Source organism: Acomys russatus, chromosome X, assembly GCF_903995435.1.
Source record: "Acomys russatus chromosome X, mAcoRus1.1, whole genome shotgun sequence".
NCBI lineage: Eukaryota > Metazoa > Chordata > Mammalia > Rodentia > Muridae > Acomys > Acomys russatus.
The window spans coordinates 33831125-33847611 of record NC_067169.1 but is presented as its reverse complement, the minus strand read 5'-3'; the positions used below and the strand labels follow the sequence as shown (position 1 = coordinate 33847611).

The 16487-nt window shown below is 40.4% G+C and overlaps 1 protein-coding gene across 4 annotated transcripts in view; it reads left to right on the top strand.

Annotated features, from left to right (window-relative positions):
* The first annotated feature begins 714 nt into the window (after positions 1-714).
* Positions 715-16487, top strand: part of Prrg1 (proline rich and Gla domain 1) — a 103338-nt gene continuing 87565 nt past the window's right edge. The window contains exons 1-2 of one of the 4 annotated variants that reach the window (XM_051142390.1): positions 715-903; positions 9345-9488. The gene's annotated coding sequence lies outside the window, so the exon portion shown is untranslated. Of the gene's footprint in view, positions 1030-9344; positions 9489-9990; positions 10015-16487 lie in introns of those variants that run through there. The other 3 variants (XM_051142389.1, XM_051142391.1, XM_051142392.1) reach the window with 3 other exon arrangements.

Here is a 16487-nt window from a genome sequence, read left to right as displayed (position 1 = left end):
AAAGCAAACATCTAAAAAGATTTTAAAACTAGGCCTTATTTGACAGCGTGTGTCCTTTCCCGAGGCATTCGGGTGGATTTTACCAAGGTAATTAATTATTCAGCTGTGATAGAGACCTGCAATACCAGCACTTGGGAGGCTGAGGCATGATCTTCACGAGGTATAAAAACAGCCAGGGCCTCGAAGCATGACCCTGTTTCAAACGAACAAACAAATTCCAAAAACCTGTTTCGAAAAGAATGCATATTTTTCTCTCAAAAGTTATTCAGAAGCAGTAGCACAAGTTTGCTCTGAGGGAAAGGGCAGTTCCCTGAGCTGTTAACAACACTCAAAGATAGGTTGGCTAGTCACCAGCCCCGGGCTGGGCTCACGTACACATCTTTTCAGAAGGTCTGTACATGAGAAGTTTCCATTCCACTAACTTGAAGAGGGCTGAGGAGAACTTGAAATGAGAATTAATAAAGGAAAAGAAGTAATGGGGTGGTGAGACTGGAGGCCGGCTGTTCTGGACAACTGTTTGGTTATGTTCCAAGCAAGGTTTGCTCGGGGATGGGTATGGGGGTGCACAGAAAGGGTTATGGCAGTTTTTCTAGCTCAATGGCCTCCGGGCAGGGTTGGTGGAAGCACCACTCTTCCCTTTCCCGCCCCGCCTGGTCCCGCCCCTTACTTCTCATCCCTCCTGGCTCCTCCCCTTCTTTCTTAACCCTACCGGAGTTGGCCCCACAGCTTCCTACTGCAGCATCTGCTAGCTCCCTGCGCGGTCCTAGCAAGGCAGTACCTGGATCGCGCAGGCGCGGCTTGCGGCTTTCCTAGAGCTAAGTAGCGAAGCCTGGCTGGCGTTGAGTAGGGCAGCAGTGCGGAACTCCTTCAGGAGAACGTGGTTACAGCCCCAGAGGGACCCTGGTGTGTATGGAAGACTTTAAACGGGTTACGGGAAACTCGTGCAACTGTGTTGGTGGCGGGGCTGCCCGGGGTTGCCTGACTCTGGCCGCGTGGGGAGAGGAGTGAGCGGCAGCGGGAGTTGGCAAGGTGTGTAGGAGCGGCTGAATTGGAAGAAAGAAGAAAGGAGTGTAGATGCTGGAAGTCCGCGCTTGGCCTTGGCCAGGCGCGGAGGTTTGCCTGAGGGCCCTGGAGGGTGTCCCAGCTTCAAGTTCAGTTCCCCGCTTGGTGCCCCCCAAACGGTGTCCTTCGCGCTGCTTTTTCCGTGTGCAGAGTTGCAGGAGCTTTTCCTATTGCTGGGGAGAGGATTTGAGGGTAGGTGGGTTATGGACTCTGGCTTTTGCAATAGAGGGTGTGGCACTCCTATGACTTCCCTTTCCTTGGGAATGTGTCCCTCTTCTGATGCATTGTGCCTGGACATGTTTAACAAAGGCTATGGCTGTTTTGTAGGCAGTGGCGGGTGACCGCGGGTGGGGGTGGGGGGGTCGTTCGCGCACGTGTGTGTGTGTGTGTGTGTGTGTGTGTGTGTGTTTGGCGCGCGCGCGCGCGCGTGCTCTCGCTTCAGAAGTCAGTCACGTTGCCGCCCTAGTGGGTGGGGAATCTATGAGGGCCTGGAGTTGGGGGAATTTCCGGAAAGACCTAGCAACTTTCTGAGAGGCTTTTTTCTTTTTCCTGGTCTGTTGATTTTGAGAGTAAGAATATTCCCAATGAAAATGTGACTGGCCGTGTGTGTGTGTGTGTGTGTGTGTGTGTGTGTGTGTGTGTGTGTGTGCACGCGCGCGCGTGTGCGTGTGTGTGTGTGTGTGTGTGCGTGTGTGTGTGTGTGTGATTATAATATTTATATACGTTTTAAGAGTTCAAAAGGGAGAACAACAAAACTAATGGAATTCGAGAAGAAATAAGTGAATGTGAATGTGAATGAAAGGGAGAAGACTTGGAATGGCGAAGCAGAGCTAAATGAATCCCTTTTGATAGTCACAGTATAAGGCAAGACTGAAAAAATTTGAAGATGTGCAAGTGAGGCATTTTAGCTAGACTAGTGTTCATTGTTTCAATGAAGAGTTCTTACGGGTATGTTGCTGCCAGATACTTAGCAGACTCACTTTTGAAACTTTAAAAATAATGTTAAGAGCTGGGTATCCGTGATGGCGCACACCTTTAATCTCAGCATTCAGGGGAGGCAGAGGCAGGAGAATCACTGTAAGTTCAAGGCCAGCTTGGTCTACAAAGTGAGTCCAGGCCAGCCAAGGCTACACAGAGAAACTCTGTCTCAAAAAAAAAAAAGAAAGAAAGAAAGAGACGGGGTTGGGGGGGGGGGAGGAATGATGTTGAGAATATAAAACATAAAGGGAAGAATTGTGACACTGGATAAAGGCCCATTGCTTTCATTTAAAATTTTTATGAACTTTTATAAAAATTGGTACATGTGGCCCCAAGCACAGATGTTATATTTTAACTCATTTGTTTTAATTTAATACAACATAACAAACTGCGCTTCCTCCTCCACTCCTTTTCCTTGATTGGGAATCCTGTTTCATAAACATTTAGTCTCATAATCTGAAACACCTTTTAGCAGACTTTCTTTTTGTTTTCTTGGTATTATTGTTTATTCCTTTATTCACTTATTCAAAGGACTTTGGTGATAATATTATCAAACTTGGAGGGGCATGTTAGGACACCTTTCTTCTTTTCCAAAAGCTCAGTGAACTCCTAGTCATACTTCCAGACTCACTTTTCTTACCTTATTTTAAACTGGAAGCATTAGAAGAAATTCTGAACTTTTATTTAATGTTTAAGTGGCATTTCTTTAGAATGGATAAAGAGTGAGAACACAGATACAGTCTTCCAGGCTAGCGATAGTTTATAATCATAAAGAAGGGGTCAAAAAAAAAAAAAAACCCTGTAGGTAAGAGGGAAAAAGAAGATCATAAAAGCACACACTGTAGAAGAGACCAAAGCTAGTGAATAGTCAGTGCACGCACAGGAATTTGTAATTTGCAGGAGGTCATTGATAAGGTGCTACTTGAATTTAGGAAATACTAAAAATACTAAAAGCTACCAGGTGCTATTTCCTAAAGATTAACATAAGTAAAGGAAACTGCAACCTATGTTATGTTGTACTCCTGAACTTTAAGGTAGTTTGGGCCTTTAGCTAAGGACTCCTTTTATATTCCTTTTGTTGTTTGTTTGTTTTTTGAGACAGGGTTCCTCTCTGTAGACTTGGATGTCCTGGACTCACATCGTAGACTAGACTGGCCTTGAACTCACAGAGATGCTACTGCCTCTGCCTCCCCCGGGTGCTAGCCTTACAGAGTGCACCACCATGCCCAGCTTCCTTTTATATTCTTAATCAGCTTGGTCTCGTTATTTCTGCTATCTTGTCCTTGACAGCTCTCTTAACTCCAACAGCATTATTGGCCTTCCAGTTACCTCTGCTTCTATCAGGGAATTAACTTGCTTGATGCATTCAATCTCAAAAGTCCTGTCCTCTACTTTCATTCTCTAAATGATTTACACATTGAAAATAGTATCTTAAGCAAATACTGGCTTTATAAAAGAATAGACATATTCTTTTGTTTAAAAAATGGGTCAGGGTTTGATAACTTGATAGATCCAGAGTCTGTGTATGTCTGTGAAGCAGAGAACCTGAGCCACCCATTAGTAACCCCTGTTTTTCTTCCCTTACTTAACTTCTCCCCAGTCCATGTAAATGTAAACTTGTTTTTCCCATGTGACTTTTAAAATAATCATCCTGCCAAAACCAATACTTCAAGTTAGTGTTTTGGTACTTATGAATACAATTTGAGATGCAGAAAGGCTGAGTACTCCAGGAATATTTAAAAAAAAAAATTCTGAGTATTTTCTGATTCAGACTCACTTCTTAAAAATTGAAACAAAGCCATTTTGATTATTTTATACCTTTTGCCCTTAAGTTCTCTCATCTAGACCTCTTCCTTCTGTTTGTGGATTTCCTCCGTATTTCTGTAGATAAGCAGAAGACTGTACTTAAATCTGGGCTGTCCTATTATGTAAGAGTGGAAGGACACAACTAAGGGAAGACACGTATTTAATCACCAAGGGGATTTCTTTTGTTTGCTTGCTTCTTTTGGTTTATATCAGATGCAGAGAAGTGACTTAATCATACTCTTCTTTTGGTGGAATATTATCATTTTTAGGAGTAGAAAGACATTGCAGGTATTTGGAATAATGGCTTTTAATTTGGCATATGCATTAGTGTCTGCTGCTAGAAAGCTCTTTCAACTAACATGCTTATATTTAATGCCTTTCCTTCATATAGACACACCAATCAGAAATTAAAGATGTAGAAACAAACAAAAACCCCCAAAACAACAACAGCAACAAAACCCTGAGAGATTTTTGAGGTTCACTTTTGTACTAGCTGGTCTTGTGTCAACTTGACACAAACTAGAGTCATCAGAAAGGAAGACACCTCAGCTGAGGAAATATCCCCATAAGATTCAGGGGTAAGGCATTGTCTCAATTAGTGATCAATAGGTGGGTCCAGCCAATTGTGAGTAGTGTCATCACTGGGCGGGTGGTCCTGGCTTCTATAAGGAAGCAGACTGAGCAAACCATGAGGAACAAGCCATTAAAATAGGACTGTAGGCAGACCTGTAGGGCATTTTCTTAAATAATGATTGATTGGGAAAGGCTGAGCCCATTGTGGGTAGTGTCACCCCTAAGCTGGTCGTTCTGTGTTCTGTAAGAAGGCAGGCTGAGCAAGCCATGAGGAATAAGCAACACCCCTCCATGGCCTGTGCATCAGCTCCTGCCTCTAGGTACCTGCCCTGCTTGAGTTCCTGTCCTGACTTACCTTGGAGATGTGGAAGTGTAAGCTAAATAAACCCTTTCCTCCCCAACTTGCTTTTTGGTCATGGTGTTTTGTTGCAGCAATAAAAATCATAACTAAGATAACTTTGTCTAATAAATACTTTGAGTGATGGTAGTCAGGGAGTGGAGGCAGTGAAAATAAGCTACTTTCGTGTGTAAACTGTTAGTGAAAGAAGTTAAGACAAACATTGCAGTTTGAAGATTTTTAAGTGTTCAATAAATACAATGGAAATGCACTAAGGAGAGTTAAAAAGCCTGTTAGAACACAGAGTGACTGAAGGTGTAATGCTTGAGGATATAACTTATGAGACAGAGTACTAGAAGAGGGAGCAGTAGACAGTTGAATTAGGAACATGGAGAAAAGAATAAATTAAACATAAGTTTAAAGGTAGAGATGGATGAAGCTGACAGTATTCTCTTTAAGGTATTTTATTAAGTGATGAATACTCTTTGCCAGTGAAGCTGTTTAATGGAGATTCCTATTTCATATCCAGGTAGAATATGTAGGTATATCTGAGTAGGAAACTCCAGGAATGAATCAAATTATCATAAGTGAAGAGATTATTAAGTTTTCAAGTAATACCTTTTATTTTTAGAGAAGTTTTAGGTTAACAGGAAAATTAAGTAGGAAATAAAGTTTCCGTATGCCTCCTGTTCTTGAACACCTATTTCCTGCACTAGAATGTCCTGTCCCACAGTGGTACCATTGGTTCAGCTGATAAGTATACACTGACATAGCATTATCACACAAGGTGTGTTGTGTATGAAGGGTTTGGACAGATTCACAGTGACTTGCACTCACCATTGTCATATACAGAATAGTTTGCTGCCCTACAAATCCTCTTTGCTCAATCTGTTAGCACTTTCTCTAACCTCTAGCAACTCTTGATCTTTCCACTATTTCTATAGTTTCATCTTGTGAAAAATACTGTGTACTTGGGATCATATAATATGTAGTTTTGTTTTGTTTTGTTTTGAGATTCCTTTCATTTTGTGATGTACATATACACGTTCTCACATATTTCCATGGTTTGACACCTTATTTCTCTTAAGTGCTGGGTAATAACAACTCACCTAACTATATCTATTTACCCCCTACGAAAGCGTCTTTGTCATTTCTAAATCTCAGCAATAGATAAACTATTGTAACCATCAATATTCTGTATCCTACCCCTTTTCCCCACATTGTAACTTTCCAACTCCTTTGAGTAAATACCAAGGAGTATGGGTACTGGATCAGAAGTTTGATTTTGCTAAAAACTGACAACATGGATAGTGGCTGTACTATTTTTTCAGTGGCACTGGTAACAAATGAGAGGCTTGTTCTGCATTCTTGACAGCATTTGGTAGTGTAAGTTTTCTCTATTTTGTTCTATTTTAATGGATGTATAGTAGTATTTCATTGTTGTTTTAAATTGAGATTCCCTAAAAACACATAATATTGAACATCTTTTCATGTGTTTATTTTTCATCTTTGTTTCTTCTTTAGTGAGGTATCTCTTCAGATACTTTACCCATTTTAAAACCAAATATATCTATATTTGGGATAATATACTTTTATATAATTTATTTGCAAGTATTTTATTACAGTGTGTAGCTTTTCTTTTTATTTTTCTTAAGAGTATCTTTTGTAGGGCAAAAGCTCTATGTTTTAATGAAGCCCAGTTTATTAATCATTCCTTTTATGGATCATCATCACACGTGAAGTCTTCTAGATTTCCTTCTATGTTATCTTCTAGGAGTTTTAATGGTTTAGATTTTACACATAGCCCTGTGGTCCATTTTAGGTTAACAATGTACTTACAATTAAATGCATGGTGTGTGAAGCCTGCAAATAGACCTTTTGTCTATTGCTCAAGTTGAATCTAGGGCTTCATTTTTTAAGGCAAACAATCTACCAAATGAAGCACATATTTAAGTTGGTTAATCATATATTTGTTTTATTCGAGACAGGAGCTCACTATAAAGATTGGACTGCCCTGGAACTTGGTTTGTAGACCAAGCTGCCTCAAACTCACAGATATTGATCTGCCTGCCTCTGCCTCCTGAATGCTAGAACTGAAGATGTATAACCACCCTGCCTGGCTTTCTAGATTCATTCCTGTTTTTGCATGTGGATATCCTGTTCTGGTAACATTTATTAAAAGATTTCTATTTGCTTCATTATATTTTCTTTGGTTCTTTGTCAAAGACAAGTTAGCTATATTAGTCTATGTCCATTTATGAGTCCTGACACTATTACATTGATTAAAGTCTATTATTTTGCCAATACTACATTGTTTTTATGACTTTGAGTTTTATAATAAGTCTTTTTGATAGTTAATCTTTTTAATTGAAATTTCATACAATATATTCTGATTATAATTTCTTTTTCCATATCTCCTCCCACTTTGTGGGGATTTAGAATCACCGTGGAAACAATCTTTGGGCATGTTTGTGAGGCATTGCCCTGATTAACTTAACTAAGATAAGAAAAACCAACCTAAATATGGGTGGAGCCATCCATGGGTTGTGGTCCCTGACTGAAGAAATAAGAACATATCCAGCTCGAAGAGGGAAGAAACAGGAGGATTTCTTAAGCTTGCTGGCTTCCAGCCTATCCAGGAAAATACCCTAGGTTCAGGAAGAGACCCATGCCTTAAAAGAAAAACAGAGGTATAGGGGAGGACACTGGACATCTTCTTCTGGTTACCACACATACAAGCACACTCAAATAAATTCACAGACACAGATGCAAACACACAGGCACACAAACCCCCTGCAGTACATAAGCAAACAAATAAATCTAAAACCAAGTGAACTACATGTAGTAGGACAATAGGAAAAATGTTTTAAGTGTATCTCAGACACTGCCTGTCCATACGTATCACAGGTTCAAGAATATAAAGATCTAACTAATTTTAAAGATTTTGCTCGAGAATAGACCATTGGTAACTTTTCTTATTAGGGGTTGGAGAGATGGCTCAGCAATTAAGAGCACTTGTTGCTCTTGAAAATAAACTCAGTTCAGTTCTTTACACAGAAGACATGATGTTGAGAACATCAGATATTTAGTCACTTTTTTGATAACAAATGATGTTTATTTCCTATGTTCCTTTGATTAAGTTGTTACAGTATTTTTCTTTATTTTCCCCAATATTCCTCTATTGACTATTTGAGAATTTCGTACAGTGTACGTGGATGATCAGACTTGCGTCCCACTTTTGCCAGGTCCACCTTCCCACCCTTGTACCCTCCCCAAAGAAAAAAGATTCACCAAGTCCAACTTTTGCTGTCCATATACTCATTGTAGCATTGTTAAAGTCCCGGGTGCCAGCTGCTTAAAGATAAATGAATCCTATCCCCAAGCACCACTCCCACCAGACGCCATCAACTGTGATGAGCTACACATCAATATTTTTGTTACAAATTTTAAGGACTTTATAGCTTCCTGTCTGGACTGGTTCTTTGTAGTAAGATGAAAGACTGTCATAGAAGCCTTCAGTGTTTCTTATTTTTAGTTGAGTCTACAGCCATCAATACCACTGCAAAAGAAGTTTTCTTGCCTATAGCAGCTGGCAGCAGCATTGATCATGGACTTCCACATGGTGTCCACTGGCAGCATGGAACTCAACAGAGGCAGCACAGATCAAGGACCACAGATATCAATGTGATCTACTGTGGTAGCACAGACCATGGATATACACATGGCCTCCAGTGGTAACATGGACCATGGCATCAACATACTCTGTCTCAGCAGCATGGACTGTAGACCATGAACATGGCTTCTGGCTGCTGCATGGAACATAGACATCAATATGGCCTCTGGTAACAGCACCAACCATGGGGCGGGGGAGGGGGGAAGCTTTTCAAGGAAACATAGTAAAAAAAAAAAAAAAAGAACTATTCATCTCAGATATCTTGTTGCTCAGAGCCAGGGTGATTATGGGGCTGAGCAGCATGTTTGAGGACAGAGCTCCAGGCTACTGCACACCACCCTGTGGTCGCTCCTTTGGTCCTCCTTTGTCTGCTGCAGTCACACTCCCATACCTGTCACTTCTGCTGTGTACGTGTGTGTGTGTGTGTGTGTGTGTGTGTGTGTGTGTGTGTGTGTGTGTGTGTGTGTGTGTATCCAAAACAGCTTTACGTACAAATACTTATTGTAGCAAGTCATTGGTCTGGTTCAAGGTTACCGGTAAATATCCTGTTCTTGCTCAGAGTCAGGGTGATCCTGTGGCTGGGTAGTGCTTCCAGTCCCGAGATAGGATCCTGGAGATCTCCAGGCCGCTGCACACTCTGTGCCTGCTGCCCAACAGGCTCACTTGACTTGCAGCCCATAGGCAGTGCCACTATGCTTTCTTCCTCACAGCAGGGCAAGCAGAATAAACATGCTCCATTGTCTGTTGCAACACGGCTCCCATGCTGTGTGTGGCTCCTCCTCTGCCATCTTTTTTTTTTTCACTTCCATGAAAACATTTTTTAAGAGCATCTTCCCATGTGACCTGCTTTTTTTTTTTTCCAAGACAGTTTCTTTGTATAGCCTTGGCTGTCTTGGAACTCACTTTTTTTCCTAGATAAAAGGGACCTGGAATTCCCAGAGATCTGCCTGCCTCTGACTCCCAAGTGCTGGGGTTAAAGGCGTGTGTAACTACAACCAGCTGACTTGCTTTAAAACAAAAGTTGTTCCAGAAGTTCTACAGACCCATCCTCCACAGAGGGTAAGAAACACCTGAGTATAAGCAGGAATGTAACCACAAAAGTTCCCTTTCTTTTCGAAAAATTATTCTTTTATTTATCATCATCATCATTATCATCATTTAGTGTGTGTGTGTGTGTGTGTGTGTGTGTGTGTGTGTGTGTGTGTGTGTGTGTGTTGTCACATAAGTGGAGGTCAAAAGATAACTTTGTGGAGTCTGTTTTCTCCTTCTGCCTTTGCATTGTTTCTGGGCATGGAACTCAAACCCTTAGGCTTGCAAGACAAGCACCTTTATCTAATGGGCTAACTTGCTGGCCCCTCCCAATTGTATTCAGTTGGCATGTATGTCCTGGGATATTCCTGAGCCTTGTACCTATGTCTTGACAGAATGGGACCCTCAGTTTGACAGGTAGACAGAAGGCAGAGCTTTCTATTGGAATTAATCTGAAATGCTTTTGTTACATTATCAGATCAAGGTGAACAACAAGATTTCCAGCTGGGCATGGCAGCGCACACCTTTAATCCCAGCACTCAAGAGGCAGATACAGGTGGATTGCTGTGAGTTCTAGGCCAGCCTGGTCTATAAATTGAGTCTAGGACAGTCAAAGCTATACAGAGAAACTCTGTCTTGAAGAAACAAAACAACAACCCAATAAAATTTCCCTCACGAGGAACTCTTATTCACAAAGTTGAAAGAAGTATGCTGATTCTGAAGCTACTCCCTCTACAAACATTTATCTAAATATTGGTAGAAAAGGAATAGTAATGACAGTGTTTGGGCCTATTCAGACTATTATATCCATTTTATTTTATTTATTTTTTTTTTATTAATTTATTCTTGTTACACCTCAATGTTTATCCCATCCCTTGTATCCTCCCATTCCTCCCCCCCCCCCATTTTCCCATTATTCCCCTCCCCTATGACTGTTCCTATGGGGGATTACGTCCCCCTATATATTCTCATAGGGTATCAAGTCTCTTCTTGGCTACTTGCTGTCCTTCCTCTGAGTATATCCATTTTAAACACTGTCATTTGAGACATTTGGTTCAGGGTTTAGTCAGAGTGACCAGTAGTTTTACACCTCTTTTCTTCCTTTTGAATGATCATGATTCCTTGTATTCTTTTTCTCTGGTTATTACTTTTTTCAAGGCCAGACTCCTGAGGATATATTTTCCTTTTGTGCTCATTTCTGCCATACATATTTTGGCTGTAAGCATTCCCATGCTAAAAGACACACCACCTCCTTTCTACCAAGTGAGTGTACACCCTCTGCCTGTGTTAATCTACTTCTCTGCATAGACTGGAACTTTCGCTATGGCAGTTCTAGGCTCATTTACAATTATTTTGCTTTGCATTTATTCACCAGGAACTTGACCTAAGGTTCAGTTAGAGATGTTGGTAGACAAAACTTTGGAGTCTCTCTTTTTCCTACTATCATCAGTATTTTCCAACATGGCTTTTCTAGTTTTGTAGGCCAGAAAAATGAGAGGTTTTACCCCATGTGGTCTTGCTGCTCCCCTCACTACTTTCACCATAAGTACTCTGTGTAGCCCTGGCCAAAAGCCAAGGTTAAGAGTTCAATGTATTGTCCATCCCTCCTAGAAATTCTGAGTTCCTTCTCAGATTCCATATGTCTCTGTCTCATACCTTAAGTTCATTTATCATTTTATTGTATTTGTATTCATAATTCTTTCCTGTTTGTGTGTGGGGATCTTATAGGTGCTAAGTTACCTAAAAATGGAAAGGTTTGAGGCCTATTTTCCCCTTAGGATGGAAAAGCAAACTAAACTAAAAGAAATACCCACCTCTGCTTTACTGAATCATCTTTTCAAAACCGCTTTCAGTTACTTTCTTAGAGTGTTTAAGCCGTTTGTTTCCGTACAACAATGTGTGGGTATGGCAAGTTTTAGAGGTAAGAATAACCTTTTGAGCACCCTGTGTAATCCCACCTCTCTAAAATGCTATTCACAGAATCTGAAGTTATTTTTTAACACAAAAAGAAAACTACAGCTGTTTTGAGCCAAATGCTTGCTTTTTAGAAATTGCATTTAACATAGGGCGTACTCAGAAATTGGATATTCAATGCATGTCAGTTGGGTACATTAAATCTGCACCGGCCATAACAAATTACTCATCATTAGTAAATAGCTAAATGTGAACATTAAGAAACATAATTTAGCTGGGCGTGGTGGCATAAATCTTTAATCCTAGCACTGGGGAGGCAGAGGCAGGTAGATCTCTGTGAGTTTGAGGCCAGCCTGGTCTACAGAGTGAGTCCAGGACAGCCAGAGTGACACAGAGAAACCCTGTCTCAAAAAAAAAAAGAAAAATAATTTTAAGTTTTCTTGTAGTCATGTAGCTACACAGACATGATCAAAACCATGTTATTAAAAATTAACCTATTGTGATATGCTTTATTACATAATGCTATGTAAATGAACTGTTTTGAGGAAATCCCTGTAATGATCTTTTTGTATTTTTGCCTAACTCATTTATTAAAGGAGTATAGGGAATAGTAAACTAGGTAATTAAATAAAGTTCATTTTGTAGTTTCTGCCTCATAGACAAAAGGTAAAGTAAATGGCATTATTTATATGAGTGGAGTACCTTCAAGATATATACAGAAATTAGGAGATTTGAGGAAATTATCACAGACTTAAAAGTGTAGAACAGCAAAGAATGAAAGATTTTGATTTTTGATTTGGAGGTTAACATGTTCATTAAAATTTATTAAATTATCACTTGCGGAGCTCATTACCTGTCTTATTATACACATGTAAAAGATTATGAGTTCTTGATATTATTATGGTAAGTTAAAGTCCTTGGTGTAGGTAGTCTCCAGTACTGAATGAGAATGAAGTCAAATTATCTTGTTGACATTTCACTACAAAGTTAAACATTTGGCATTGACTTGTTAGAGTTGATTATTTTAAAGAAGATGCAAGTATGGAACTCCTCCCTGCGGTATTTACTCAAATATTCAGCCTCGCAAATCAGAAAGTCCCCTCTGTGTTCTGCCCTAGGTCTGCACTTAGTGATACAGGTAGACTTGGGGAACTCTGAAAATATTTGGGGGTTTCTCAGTTCATTAAATGGCCCTCTTGCTGTTGGCTATTGTGACCCGTAGCACTTACCAACTTAGCAGCTTCTTTCTTCCACAGGTATCATGAGTTGAAATCAAGTGCTCTAAGTTACTTTCAGGATTTAATTGCATCAGTAAAAACTGAAAATGTGAGAAATGATTTAAGCCAAGAATAACAAGGGAAGTAAGGTTAAAGAATGTTTTTATGGACAATTATGCCTGTAGCTAACGGTATACTGCACCCCGACTCCGGTAATCCGAGAAGATTCATGTGTAATTTAATGAGTTGTTTTGATTCCTCTAAGGATCCAGTTGCATTCATGTTGATTCTTTATAAAAACCACATGAATGACTAACGTTTGCCTAACTCTCATATCTGTGGTAGATAAATGAATGCCTCAATCAAATAAAAAGTAAGGAGCTATGCTTTCAAGAGACTTGCCTCTTATTTCAATATTTGTGGTACAGAGAGAAAGTCGGGTATAGAATTAATATTATGCCATGTTAGAACCCTATTATACAATGAAATTTTTAAGGTACTTGGTCAAAGAGAATTTTCTCCTCAAATTAGTAGCAACATTGGTATGTAGAAGGAACATTTCCTAAGACTGACTTTTCTTGGTAGTTAATGTTTCAGCTACATATTTCTGAGGCAGCTTCTAAGGAAGTGAATAGATGGTGAGATAACTTTTTAAAGTTCTTGGATCCAGTTATTCTCTAGAGACTTTGAAGCTGCGGGTTACACAATAGTCTGATTTGATCTCCTGGGATATCTGCCAGGTTCATAATTGCATCGAGTTTTTTTAATGATCACAAGTGACATCATGATGCTTTTCTCTTTATTCTGGAAGTGAGGTAATTACTACATGGGAAGGAACAAAATAGGTTTTACTCAGAAGATTTGGAAGCTCAAACTTCAGGTCAAATGCAACCTCATATCTGATACTTACATACTTACATAGTCACTGAGTTGTGACTGGTTTGGTGAAGTAGTTTCAACGATGTCCATTAATGTATACACAATATGGGACAAATTTTGGTAATCATTGAGCCCTGGTACAATACTTGGCTGTGGTAAATTCTTTTTTAACTTTTGTTTTAAAAATAGCTAACCACCGGGCTGTGGTGTCACACGCCTTTAATCCCAGCACTTGGGAGGCACAGGCAGGCAGATCACTGTAAGTTCAAGGCCAGCCTGGTCTACAAAAGTGAGTCCAGGTCAGTCAAGGCTACACAGAGAAACCCTGTCTCGAAAAACGAAAAAAAAAAAAAGAGTTAACTTTCATTGCAATGTTCTAGCCTTCTAATCTCTTTTTTTAGCATTGCAGTGGAGGTCGGAGTACTGGGCAGAAGGCAGAATGTGTTCTTGCCATTTTGCTCCTGGCAAGCAAGTCTTTATTATTTTTCCCCAAGTGTAGCCAGCCTTATCGTTTTTTTCACAGTGTGTCCTTTCCTAGAACAGAAGGTATTGTTTGTTTCATCTTTAATGTATCTGCCTTTCCCATACAAGTAGAGAGCTTTATTATTCATTTGTCTATTTTTGGTAACAGCCATTTTATTTTTGAAAATATGGCCTTAGGTAAGTCTGTAGCAGTGTCATGAAGTAGGCTTGGAAATGCATGGTTCAGAGTGGATGTTTCAAGGATGTATACCTTTCTATTTTTCTAATGCGCAGGCATTTGTAACTTCCATTTTGACCAAAGAGATATAAGAAAAAAAGTCTTCTTTGTAAGAGAGTATTCTTTTTGCAAACCCTCCTTCTATTTGTCTTCATTCTTCTTATATAGAAAATAGTCATTTGAACAATTACAACGATGAGAGGCACATTTAGTCAAACTTTAAGTGCATACCCACCAAGGTCCAGTAATAGTGCTGTTATACACATGAATGAATCCAAAGGCAAATTAGCAGGCATGAGAGTAAGGGGAAGTGCCTAGGTTAAAACTTTTGGATATTAGACAAGTTCCAGCCCCTTGTAAGTCCTCTAACATTAATTTGGGCTGCCCCTAGTCACACTGAGTTTTGTCAGTTGATAGTCTGGTTAGTTCTTAACCATGTGTATTACAGGGGATGAGTACCTTCATATAAACACTAATCCTGGCTGATTTTTGGACAGAATAATTAACTCTACTCCCAGGTACCCTTCCTATGGCATAGAGTCTGATTCTCCACCTTCTTTATGTTCTCCAAAGGCTAGAATCTTTTGAAGAATTGTTTTTAGGAAGCCTCAGTTTTACAAACCGAATTTTTGCAATGGAAACTCCCTTGTTCTTGGCAAGTAGAGGGCCCAGTCACAAGGCATGAACAGAATCATAAACTTTGTATTCTATCTCAAATGGTAAACCCTCATATTTTTCCTTTCTCCAGTACAACCAGATAGTTAAAGAGGACATCAGAAAATAAAGGTCAAGGTGGAATGTGGGTTGCGGGTTTGTAGTCACACTAGCTAATACCTTGTCTGTATCTGTCTTCCTCAGTTCCCATGTCCAGGCCAGAGGGGCATGGGGGTTGGACTCTGTATTCATACCAAACACAGTCTCAGGAGGGGTAGAGGGGCATGGAGTAGAAGGACCTAGGGCCCAATGAGACGTAATCTCAATGACTCTATAGTCTGGAGATAGTCCATTTGGCAGCAGCATCTGTGACTTCCACTTCCTTGACCTGGATGAGGTGGATCCCTGGTGTAATGCCAGCTCCCTTCACAGATACAGGACTGGAGACAATCACCATATAGAGTCCTTTCCAGCTTGGTTTTAGTGTCCCTTTGCCTACCTCCTCGATACAGACACTATCACTGGACTGGAACAAGGGAAAAACTTGCAGTGGACTTGGAGGTTAGCTGGAACTCACTCTGCAGACCAGGCTGGCTCACAGAGGACTCTGCCTCTGCTTCCTGAGTGCTAGGATTAAGGTTGTGCACCACCACTACCCTACCTGCTTATTTTTTTTCACCTGGCCAGAACCCTTAGTTCTGTGAGCACAATGAAGTTTCCAATCGGTGTCTAAAGACTTAGCTATTTATTGAGAGGTTTTGGCTATGAAAGCTAGGTCATTTTCGGACCCCATTGGTAGACCTGGAGGAGCAGTTTCAGTCTGGATGAGGAGTTCTTTTATCCACAAGAAAAATGTGTCTTTAACAACTACAAGTACTTTTATCCTCCCCCAGGAGGCTGGATCTTGCATGAAGTCAGTGATTCCCAGAATTTGTGGGGGTGTTAGTTTCTCATTTGGGCCCCGTCCTGGGTAAAGGCTTTCTATTTTGGATTTACTTGAGCACATTCTTGGCACTGGATGAGACACCACATCCTAGGCTGTCTAATATAGGTAGAACATACCTTGGTCTAAATAACTCAGAAAGTTTTGTGGACCTCAGATGAAAAGTGAAGGTGAGTTACTAACAGTCCTGCCAGTTGTTTCTAGGAGAATGGTCTTTCCTTCTGGTGTCCTCCATCAACCTGTAGGTTTGAGCTGTCCATTTTTAATTTACCATGAAGTCTTAGGCAGCACCCAGTTGTGGTATGCCATCAGATTATCAATAGGCCACATTGGTTTTAGGGCCAATTGTTGGGCAGCCAGATCAGAAAGCTAGCAGTGTAGGACAGCAATTTGTAGGGGAAGGCAAATATCCTCTAAAAGGGCCAAGATTTTTTTAATATTCTTTTTTCCCCCAGTGGTGAGAAGCTCTTTTTCTCTATAGAGCACACCATGGACATGGCTTGTAGGAAAAACATATGATTGATGGTCTGTGAATATAGTGGTGGACTTTTTTTTCCCGGTCTGAGAACCTGGGTCAGATCAATCAATTCTGCTGTCTGGGCTGAGGTAATTGGCATGGGCCCAGATTGGTTTTTGTTAATATAAATACTGCAGCTCCCATATACCTGGTTATATCTTTCATCTCTTGACAGTCATGGATGAATACCTGTGCCTAACTGAAT